This window comes from Pteropus medius, unplaced genomic scaffold (assembly GCF_902729225.1).
Source record: "Pteropus medius unplaced genomic scaffold, Ma_sr-lr_union100, whole genome shotgun sequence".
In the NCBI taxonomy this organism is placed as follows: Eukaryota; Metazoa; Chordata; class Mammalia; order Chiroptera; family Pteropodidae; genus Pteropus; species Pteropus medius.
The window spans coordinates 61,307,511-61,316,293 of record NW_024349800.1 but is presented as its reverse complement, the minus strand read 5'-3'; the positions used below and the strand labels follow the sequence as shown (position 1 = coordinate 61,316,293).

At 41.6% G+C, this 8,783-nt stretch overlaps 1 pseudogene; it reads left to right on the top strand.

Annotated features, from left to right (window-relative positions):
• The first annotated feature begins 3,980 nt into the window (after nt 1–3,980).
• On the top strand, nt 3,981–4,099 carry LOC120622584 (uncharacterized; annotated as a pseudogene).
• The last annotated feature ends 4,684 nt before the right edge of the window (nt 4,100–8,783 follow it).

The following is an 8,783-nucleotide window of genomic DNA, read 5'->3' as shown; positions in this document are numbered from 1 at the left end:
GACGTAGGACGGGTTTCCGGGAGGAGGCGCTGCGTCTGTACCCCGAGAAGCACGTGTTCCCGGAGAAGCCTGTGGCCAGACGCAAAAACGATGTCGTGCTTGGCTTTCCGCAGCCAGCCTCGGACCACCAGCTACGTCTCAGGCCTCCGTCCATTGTAACGAAAAGGCTTTGTGGAGGGAAGTAAACGAGCTTCATTCCTTACTGCACTTTTTTTGTTGGCCCCGCCGTAGGTTGAGGGTCTGCAAGCACTTCCAGAAACTAGAATCCTAGACCTAACTCTATGTGAATACAGGAGCTGGAATCTTCCAACTAACTTTAATTCAACTCTGCCTGATCACTTTAGCTTAGACTGCAAATTCCCCAAGGCAGTTTGTTTTGTTCTGCAATCCGCATAATTTTAGCTGTGTAGTTCAGTGTTTATTGTACTGAATAAAACATTCTAATAACGTTGGGTATATATTATTTTGATTCAACTAAAATTTATGCACGTAGGACATAACACATTTTCCACTTAAGAGCGAGTGAGACAGTCTATTCAACATGAAATGGTAAATTGCTAGGAATAAAATACTAGCTCTACCTGGTCAAATTTCAAGGCTAGTTCCTAATAAAATACTCAAACTATGGTTCAGTTTAAGTTCGTTGTATGCCTCGGTACAATCTCAGCATCTTTTCTGACAGTTATCCATAATGACTGGCTTTGTGCATTTTGGCTTAACTGAACCTGGTCTGTTCATTTGAGGTATTAAACGTACACATTAATAGCATACCTAATCAAAATGTAAGCCGAATTTTACCTCTGCAAATTGTATATGATTTTTAAAAATTCTTCCATAAAAACGTAACAGATCTGTACAATTCTTAATACAATAAAAATGTCATTTTCTGAGCATCAAGCACTGTATCTCCAGCTTATAACTTTAGTAGATCCTAGATCATCTTTTAGTGTCCTCCCACAGTTCTACAGTGCCTTCTTCATAGAAGGCACTTAGCTGTCCGTTTCATAAATGCCAATTTTAAAAAAGTAAACCTGATCCATTTATTCATGTCCAGAAGCCCTAGATTTCCAGGGACAGTCTAGATTTCAAGTAATCCTTCCCATTCACGATTCTGGACCCAAGTTATGATTTCCAATTTGAGGTTTATCTTTCACTAATCAATTGTCCATACCTTTAAGATAAAAGAGCACCATGTGAGGGGAGATAAAGAGCCAGAGGAATATAAGAAGGACATGTTAGAGCAACTAGTAATGTGAGCCATTGGTCTTCAAACTTTTATTCTTTTACACCCAAAAGAATTTTTTAAAAATATGTGGCCCCTACATTAAAATTTTTTTTCATCATAAATGTAACTAGTTGCAAAGACTGAAATTTCCAGCGTAATGTAAATACTGACATTTAAAATTAAAACTTATGTCATTCTTTAAAGCTGACCTAATGGAATATAAATACGTGAGATTAGATTGCCACTGTGGTAGCTAGCCTCCTGGATGGCCCCCATTGATCCTGCTTCCTGATACACCCTTGTAGGGTCAGTCACCTTCCAAAATGGACCACAGTTGTTCTGTGTGACTAATAGCATATGGCAGAGTGGTGGCATTTCACCGCCAAGGTTAGGTTGTGAGAGACCATGCATCTTCCACCTTGGGTACTCGCTCGCTTGCTCACTCAAATCACTCTCTGGAGGAATGTCATATAAGAACATTCAGGAAGCCTATGGAGAGGCCCATAGGAACAGAGGCTACCAGCCAAAGCCCTCAAGGAACTGAGACATGCCAAAAACTATATATGAGGGAGATTCAAAGTGGGTCCTACAGTACCAGGCAAGTTTTGACCAGTCACCCCACCCAATAGCTCAACTACAACCTCGTTAGACCCCGGGCCAGAATGACCCAACTCAATCATTCCCACATTCTTGACCCTCAAACTGTGGGAGAGAATAAGCGTTCATGGCTTTAAGCTCTTACATCAGGAGCAATTTGTTACACAGCCGCTATCGCCCTTTTAAAAACTACATGAACAAGTAGTAGGAACCTGGATTCCAGGTTCTATTACTTAACAGCTGAGGTGGTTCTTTTAATTTAAAATTAAATAAATATAAGGGATTACTTGAGATTTGGTGATCCCATGCTGTAGAATGAATTATTCACAATTTAGATTCGTACTACAAGTGAACTTGAGTAAAATTAATTATTAAGGTTAAATATTTATAATTATTAAACATGCGTAGCCACATACGGTTCTAGAGTTAACTACCAGACCTACAAAAGTATTCTAAATGAACAGAGAAAGAGCTGTTTGGTTCTGGCTGAGTTCTCATTTTTTCTTTCATCATCATCCTAGCTTTATTTCTCTCATTAGGCATTTTTTTGTCCTGTCCCAATCCCACCAGTCCTTGTAAATGTATAGAGCCCTCATCACCCTATTTCCAAAAATGCTAGTTATTTCTACATCTGTATACTTTTTGGCCAGGGAATCTGTGAAGCTAACAGTTCAAGAAGAATGAGTCAATCCACAAATCTCTATTAGACAACAGACTCCACTTACTGGAATGTGACTATATACAAAGTCATGTACCAAGGACTGTCGTTTCCAAGGTTTTAGTTTAGAAATTTTAACCTATTTCAGATTCTTTTAGAAAGAAAAATGAAAAGTATGTTATGCATGGAGCAAAGCAATACCTGAGGATGCTAATAAAGGGATATTTTTTTAATGGGCAATAACCAGGCCTACTTGAAACTGGAATGTTTTTCCCAAGTTCAAAAAGAGAAGGAAATCGGCCATTTCATTAAAGGCTTTCAAGAAGATTCATTTCTAAAATATTAGTAACCATTTCTCTCTCTCATACACACCACACACACACACACACACACACACACACACACACACACACACAGCATTTTCATGACTCTTTCTTATCAGGCATCTTTGTCTTTATCACAGAATTATTCGCTCCTATATACTGTATGCCACACAAAGTACGTAGCTGTGTTGGTTCTCTTCCTTCTTAAATCCTTCCTCTCTCCCTTGAGATCTCAGAATAATTGAACCACATGAATAACTGAACATAGAGAGTAGACTGGATAAGGCGAAAAATGGAAAATGGTGCTGCTTCGACATTACCTCAGGCCTGAAGTGGCCAAACGCCATTACTCTTGGGTTGACGAGAGGCTATCACCAAGTGCCCTCCAGTTCTACAGCGGCCAAAGACCTTAATTGAAGACCTGATCTACTTAGTGCTCTTCAGAAAAACAGAACTCAGTTGTTGAATGTTTAAAATCTAATAATCTTACTAGCATTTTAAGAAGAATAACTTCAAAAGAAATGAAATCAGTATCTTGAGATCTGCATCCCATGTTCACTGCAGTATTAGTCACAACAGCCAAGATGTTTACAACCTAAGTGTTTGTGGTGGATAAATGGATAAAGGAAATGTGGTATACACAAACGATGGAGTATTTGTTAGCCTTAGAAAAAGAAAATCCTACCATTTGCGACAACGTGGATAAACCTGGAGGATGTTACATTAAGTGAAATGAGTCAGACAGGAAGATAAATACTGTATGATCTCACTTATATGTGACTCTTTAAAAAGTTAAACTCAAAGAAAGAAGCAGAGAATAGAACAGTGGTTGCCAGGGGCTTGGGGTGGGAGGGGTGGGAATGGGGCAATGTTGGTCAAAGTTACAAACTTTCAGCCATGAAATGAATAGGTTCTGGGGATCTAATGTATACTTTGGTGACTATAGTTAACAGTACTGTATTGTACATGCAAAATTTGCTAAGAGTAGATCTTACATGTTCTCACCACACACATGAAACATGGTAACTATGTGAGGCGATAGATGTGTTAATTACCTGATTGTGGTCAACTCACAATGTATGGGTATACCAAATCATCGTGCTACACACCTTAAATATATACAATTTTCATTTGTCAATTATACCTCAGTAAAGCTGGAAAAAAATAATACCAAAGTGTCTATGACCATGCCCCTCTGAACACACCCGGTCTCATCTGATCTCGGAAGCTAAGCAGGGTTGAGCCTGGTTAGTACTTGGATGGGAGACCACCTAGGTGCTGTAGGTGTTAAAAATAATAATAATAATAATATCAAAGACCCACATCATACCTTTGCCCTCAAAGGACTTACATTCTAAAAGATGAAAGACAGATACATAGAAACACAAAACACACACACAAAGATATTAGCTTAAAAAAAATTGACATATTTTTTCATATTTTTTAAAATAAAATTTTCATTTTGGAATTTTACATTTACAGAAAAGTTGCAGTTTCCATAATTCCTCACCCAGCTAATGTTAACATCTTACATAATCGCAGTATGTTTGTCAAAACAAAAACAGCAACGTCAGATTTCACAATTTTTAAAATAATGTCTTTTTATGACCTTTTAAAAAGTGTGATAAAATACACATGAAATTTACCATTAGTGACATTCGGTACTTTCAAAGTGTTGTACTGCCGTCACCGCTACCTAGCTCCGGAACATTCTGAGCGCCCCAGAAGGAAACGCCCTACCCATTCGCAGTCACTCCCCATCACCCGCTCCTATCAGCCTCTGGAAACCACTCGCTGTGTAGCAGTCTTGTAATTAACATTCTTTTTCATTCCAGGTTCCAATCCAGGATACCAACTGTACGCAGTCACATCAACTTCTTAGTGCTTAGGTCATATAAACCTCTACCTAAATATTTCACTCCGTAGAGAAGCACTAGCGACAATGCTCACTTGGCGTTCTAGGAAACCGCCCAGCTCAGCCCCTCCCTCCCTCTCCTAGACTAACAGCTCCTGAGGTGGCTTTCTTGCCTCTGGTTCCTCTCCCCGACATCGCTACTTGTCTTAGATAACACTGGCTAAGTATCTCCTCCTCGTGCTCGTCTATTGCCACTTTTATAGTCCATCCCTCCTTCTATCCTGCATTGTCGCCCACTGATGGTATCTTGCTTTTCACCCCAGAGCATAAGTCCCTCAGGGCAAGAATCCCGCTACCTCCCACAGCAAGTAACACAGTGCTTTGCACAAGGCTGTCAACAATATTTATTAAATAAGTATCAGTAAGTTGTCTGACATCCAGCCAGATATCTCACAATTCCCCCATTTTCATCATTTTAATGAATTAGACAATTTAATGCATGTAGTGGGTAGAATTGTGCCCCCCAACCCCAAAATATGTTCAAGCCCTAACCTCCAGTAAGTGTGATGTGACCTTATCTGGAACTAAAGTCACTGCAGATATAATCGAGCTGAGATGAGGTCATGCTAGATTAGGGTGGGCCCTAAATCCAGTGACTAGTGTCCTTAAGAAAAGAGAAACACGCAGACACACGAACAGGGAGAACATCGTGTAACAATGTAGAGGCAAAAACCGGAGTGATGCAGCCGCAAGCCAAGGACCACCATGACTTGCCCACAATAACCAGAAGCTAAGGAGAGGCAGGGAAGGAGCCTTCAGAAGGAAAATGGCGCTGCCGGCACTTGATTTTGGACTTTTAGCTTACAGAGCTCTGAGAGAATCAATTTCTCATGTTGTAAGCCACTCAGTCTATGAGAATTGGTTACAGTGGCTCTAGGAACTAATACATGCACATGGAACACAACCTGAGGTCCTCCCCTCTGCCTTTTCTGAAATTCCTCTTACCTGGAATATACTTCTAGCTATCAAAAACCTAACCATCCTTCAGTGCCCATCTTAAGATACTGTTGTAGATTCCAGATCTCCTTTACCATGTCTTAGTAGTCAACGCCTTTTGAAAATCCCTCAGTAACTGAAAAAGAGTAGGCAGAGACCTGTTAACCAGCACAATCTTAAGAGACATCTTTACTGGACACGATGCATCAACTAAACAATGAGAATCAGACAATCCCCTACTCCAAGCCCAACTCTAAGAAGTTTTCATGCAGATTTAATGTTTCCACAATATAGTATTTTCCCCAAGTTCTTCCAAATACCGTGTCATTACCAATCATGCAGCCCCCTCACAAAAAGTTATCTTGTCCAGGATCCATGTATCACCCTTTGTTACTCCATAATTTATACTTTCACCTGTAAATTCTGCTGTTTTTGAAGATTTCATTATGACTTAGAAGCTAGAGCACGGACTTTGGAATCAAATAACCTGGATTTGAACACTCCACCAATCACTTTGACATGTCACTTAACCTCTCCTAGCCTAATGTTTAAAATAGAGAGTTAAAATTATCCACCTGGGAGGGTTAAATGAGAGAGGCTGGTCTTTGTCCAGTAGAGATGTAATGAAACAACTGTAGCATTTCATATCAACAGAATGATCAAAGCAAAAAAATAGGAAATCCATATATTATGCAAATATTTGGTTTTTCAAAGCCATTCTGACAGAGGGTGGTGATGTCAGGTAACCAGCAAGAAAGAGAATTTACATTTTCTTCCACTCCTCCCTGTCTACTTCTAAATTTTAATATTAAAGCTCTCGTGAGTTACTTAGTTGTTATCTTCAACTGATCCCATTTTCTCCATGAAGCCCTGAGGGCAGGTCCTGTTAGGTACGGACCCAGCTTCTCTCTCCCAAGCTCTTTGCCTCTGTTTTCAGTTGAGGGAAGCGTTTTTAGTCGTCCTGGGCAGGACACTCTGTTTAGAGAAAACGTGTGATTGGGCATGGGGACTGAGTCCATTTAGGGAAATGTTTTTTCATCAATCTGTCCCCAGAAAATAACTCATTAGCAATCTTGAATGATTTGCTCTTTGCTTTTCGGCATATTCGTTTATTCTTGTTTGAGGTCGACAATAAAATCCACAGGTAATTCCCACATTCTGGACCTAGCCTAGCAATCGAACCCCCTTGCTCACTTGCCAAAGCTGCTATCAAGTAGCTGTGTGCCTGGCCTCCTTTCTCTCCTCTCCCTCTGCCTTGCCCGCTGGCAGAGAGCCTCTCGTGAGTGGCAAAGTGACCAAGAGTTCAGGCTGCAGATTTTAAAAGCGGCAAAGCCCTAGGTAATCTCTGACTGAAGTCTCAGGATCTGATGGGAGTGCTTTTCATACCTTTGAAAGAGCTCAGTAATTTTCCAGAGATGTGGGCTTGGGGCCGGAGGAGCGGTGCACTGACCGCCAATGCTCAACAAAAGTTTATTAAGCAAAGAAACAAATTTAGGCTTGGAGAGTCCTGGCTGGTGAAGACAGCCTATCTTTCTTGGACGGAAATGGACCATTTGCCCATAGCGTGGCTCAGGAAAAGGCCACATCAGGTGTGGGGTACCTGCACTGCAGACTCCCTGCTCTAAGGGGCGGCGCTCACATTGTAGCTGATGTGAATGGTGTCCCTGGAGCTGGACAGTGGGCAGTCTGCCCAGCTCACCGGTGGCATCCCTGCAGGGAGCCAAAGGGTCAGGTTGAGGATCCCCATCGATGAAATCTGCTGATAAAAAGACCTAGACTCTAAACAACAGCAAGAAGCACCTCGCTTTTGTGTTGTTCAGATCAGGCATGAAAACCGGGAGAATTGCCTGTGCGGGGAGCCCCACTGTGCCGGAGTCCCAGAATTCCGACCTGCGTGGTGACTGTGCAGTTCTGTGCTTCGCTTCTGGAGGACTGGTCACACTGAAGAGCCAGAACCTAACACAGTTGCCCGGGGGCACAGAACCATTTATGGATCGGCTCGCTCTGACGCAGTACTGATCAGACTAGTAAATCGGCGCAGAATTAGAGCACTGGCTCATTCTCGGGACATGGACAGCCCTCACGACTTCACTGCTGTGACTACCTAGTTACCTACTGATTTATTTACATTCTGCCTTGTTCTAGAAATAATTTCAAAGCAGACATCCATTAAGAACTCAAGTTAATGACAGAGGGGTGAATTTTAAATATACAAGGGAAAGTGGTTGTTGAGGGGGAGAAGAGTTTACCACCCCACAAAATGCCTTTTGGGATGTTGATTATTCAAGCTGGTTATTTCCAGGAAACGAGATTCAGAAGGAAACTTTGAGCTTCCCCCTTACCTGCCTAAAGGATTTGATATGAAAACCTGCTTACAGGAGGGGAGCTTTCACCTCAGCATCGGAACATAAAGTAAGTGCAGCAGACATGGAGCGACCTAGCAGTCCGGGAGACTCCATGATTGTTTACTCCTTCTGATTGTTTCTGGGTGGCCTGACAAGAATTTGTTTACAAGTCTGCTCCTTCACATCTGCCTGCGAATCGCCTGCTTTCCTTTTGAAATCTCAGACCCCTGTCTCCCTCTCCTTAGTCCAGAACGGCATATAAACGTTAACTGCTTGATTTGTCCTGGGCCCCCTATTCTTAGGGAAACCCTGTATGAATAGGTAATAAATTTGGTTATTTTCTTCTGTTAATCCATCACATTAATTTGATTATTAGTCCAGCTAGAACTTAGAAGGGTAGAAGGAAAGTTATCACCCCGCACCCCCAACACACACACTGTCATCTAGTTCAGTGTTTTCAAGCATTTTGGAGGTTGTTTTTAGGTATAGCTCTCTACCTCTAAAAGTAATCTTTTGCAGAAATTTACTGCATGAAATAGATCAGAGCAGAGCCGTTGGGTTTGAAGCGCTCCTGAACCATCTCTGCAGAGTCCCGAGGCTTCCTGGAGTTTACAGGACGTTCAGTGATTTTCTCAGGGGACCATCTTTGCCACACTTCCCCAGGCTGTACTCTCTTCCCCTTCCTCAACTCAGACATGTCTGTCAACGCACCGCATTTTATTCACTGATGGGATGCACTCATTCATTTTTTGAACTTCTACGTGTAACACTGTTTGGCATATTT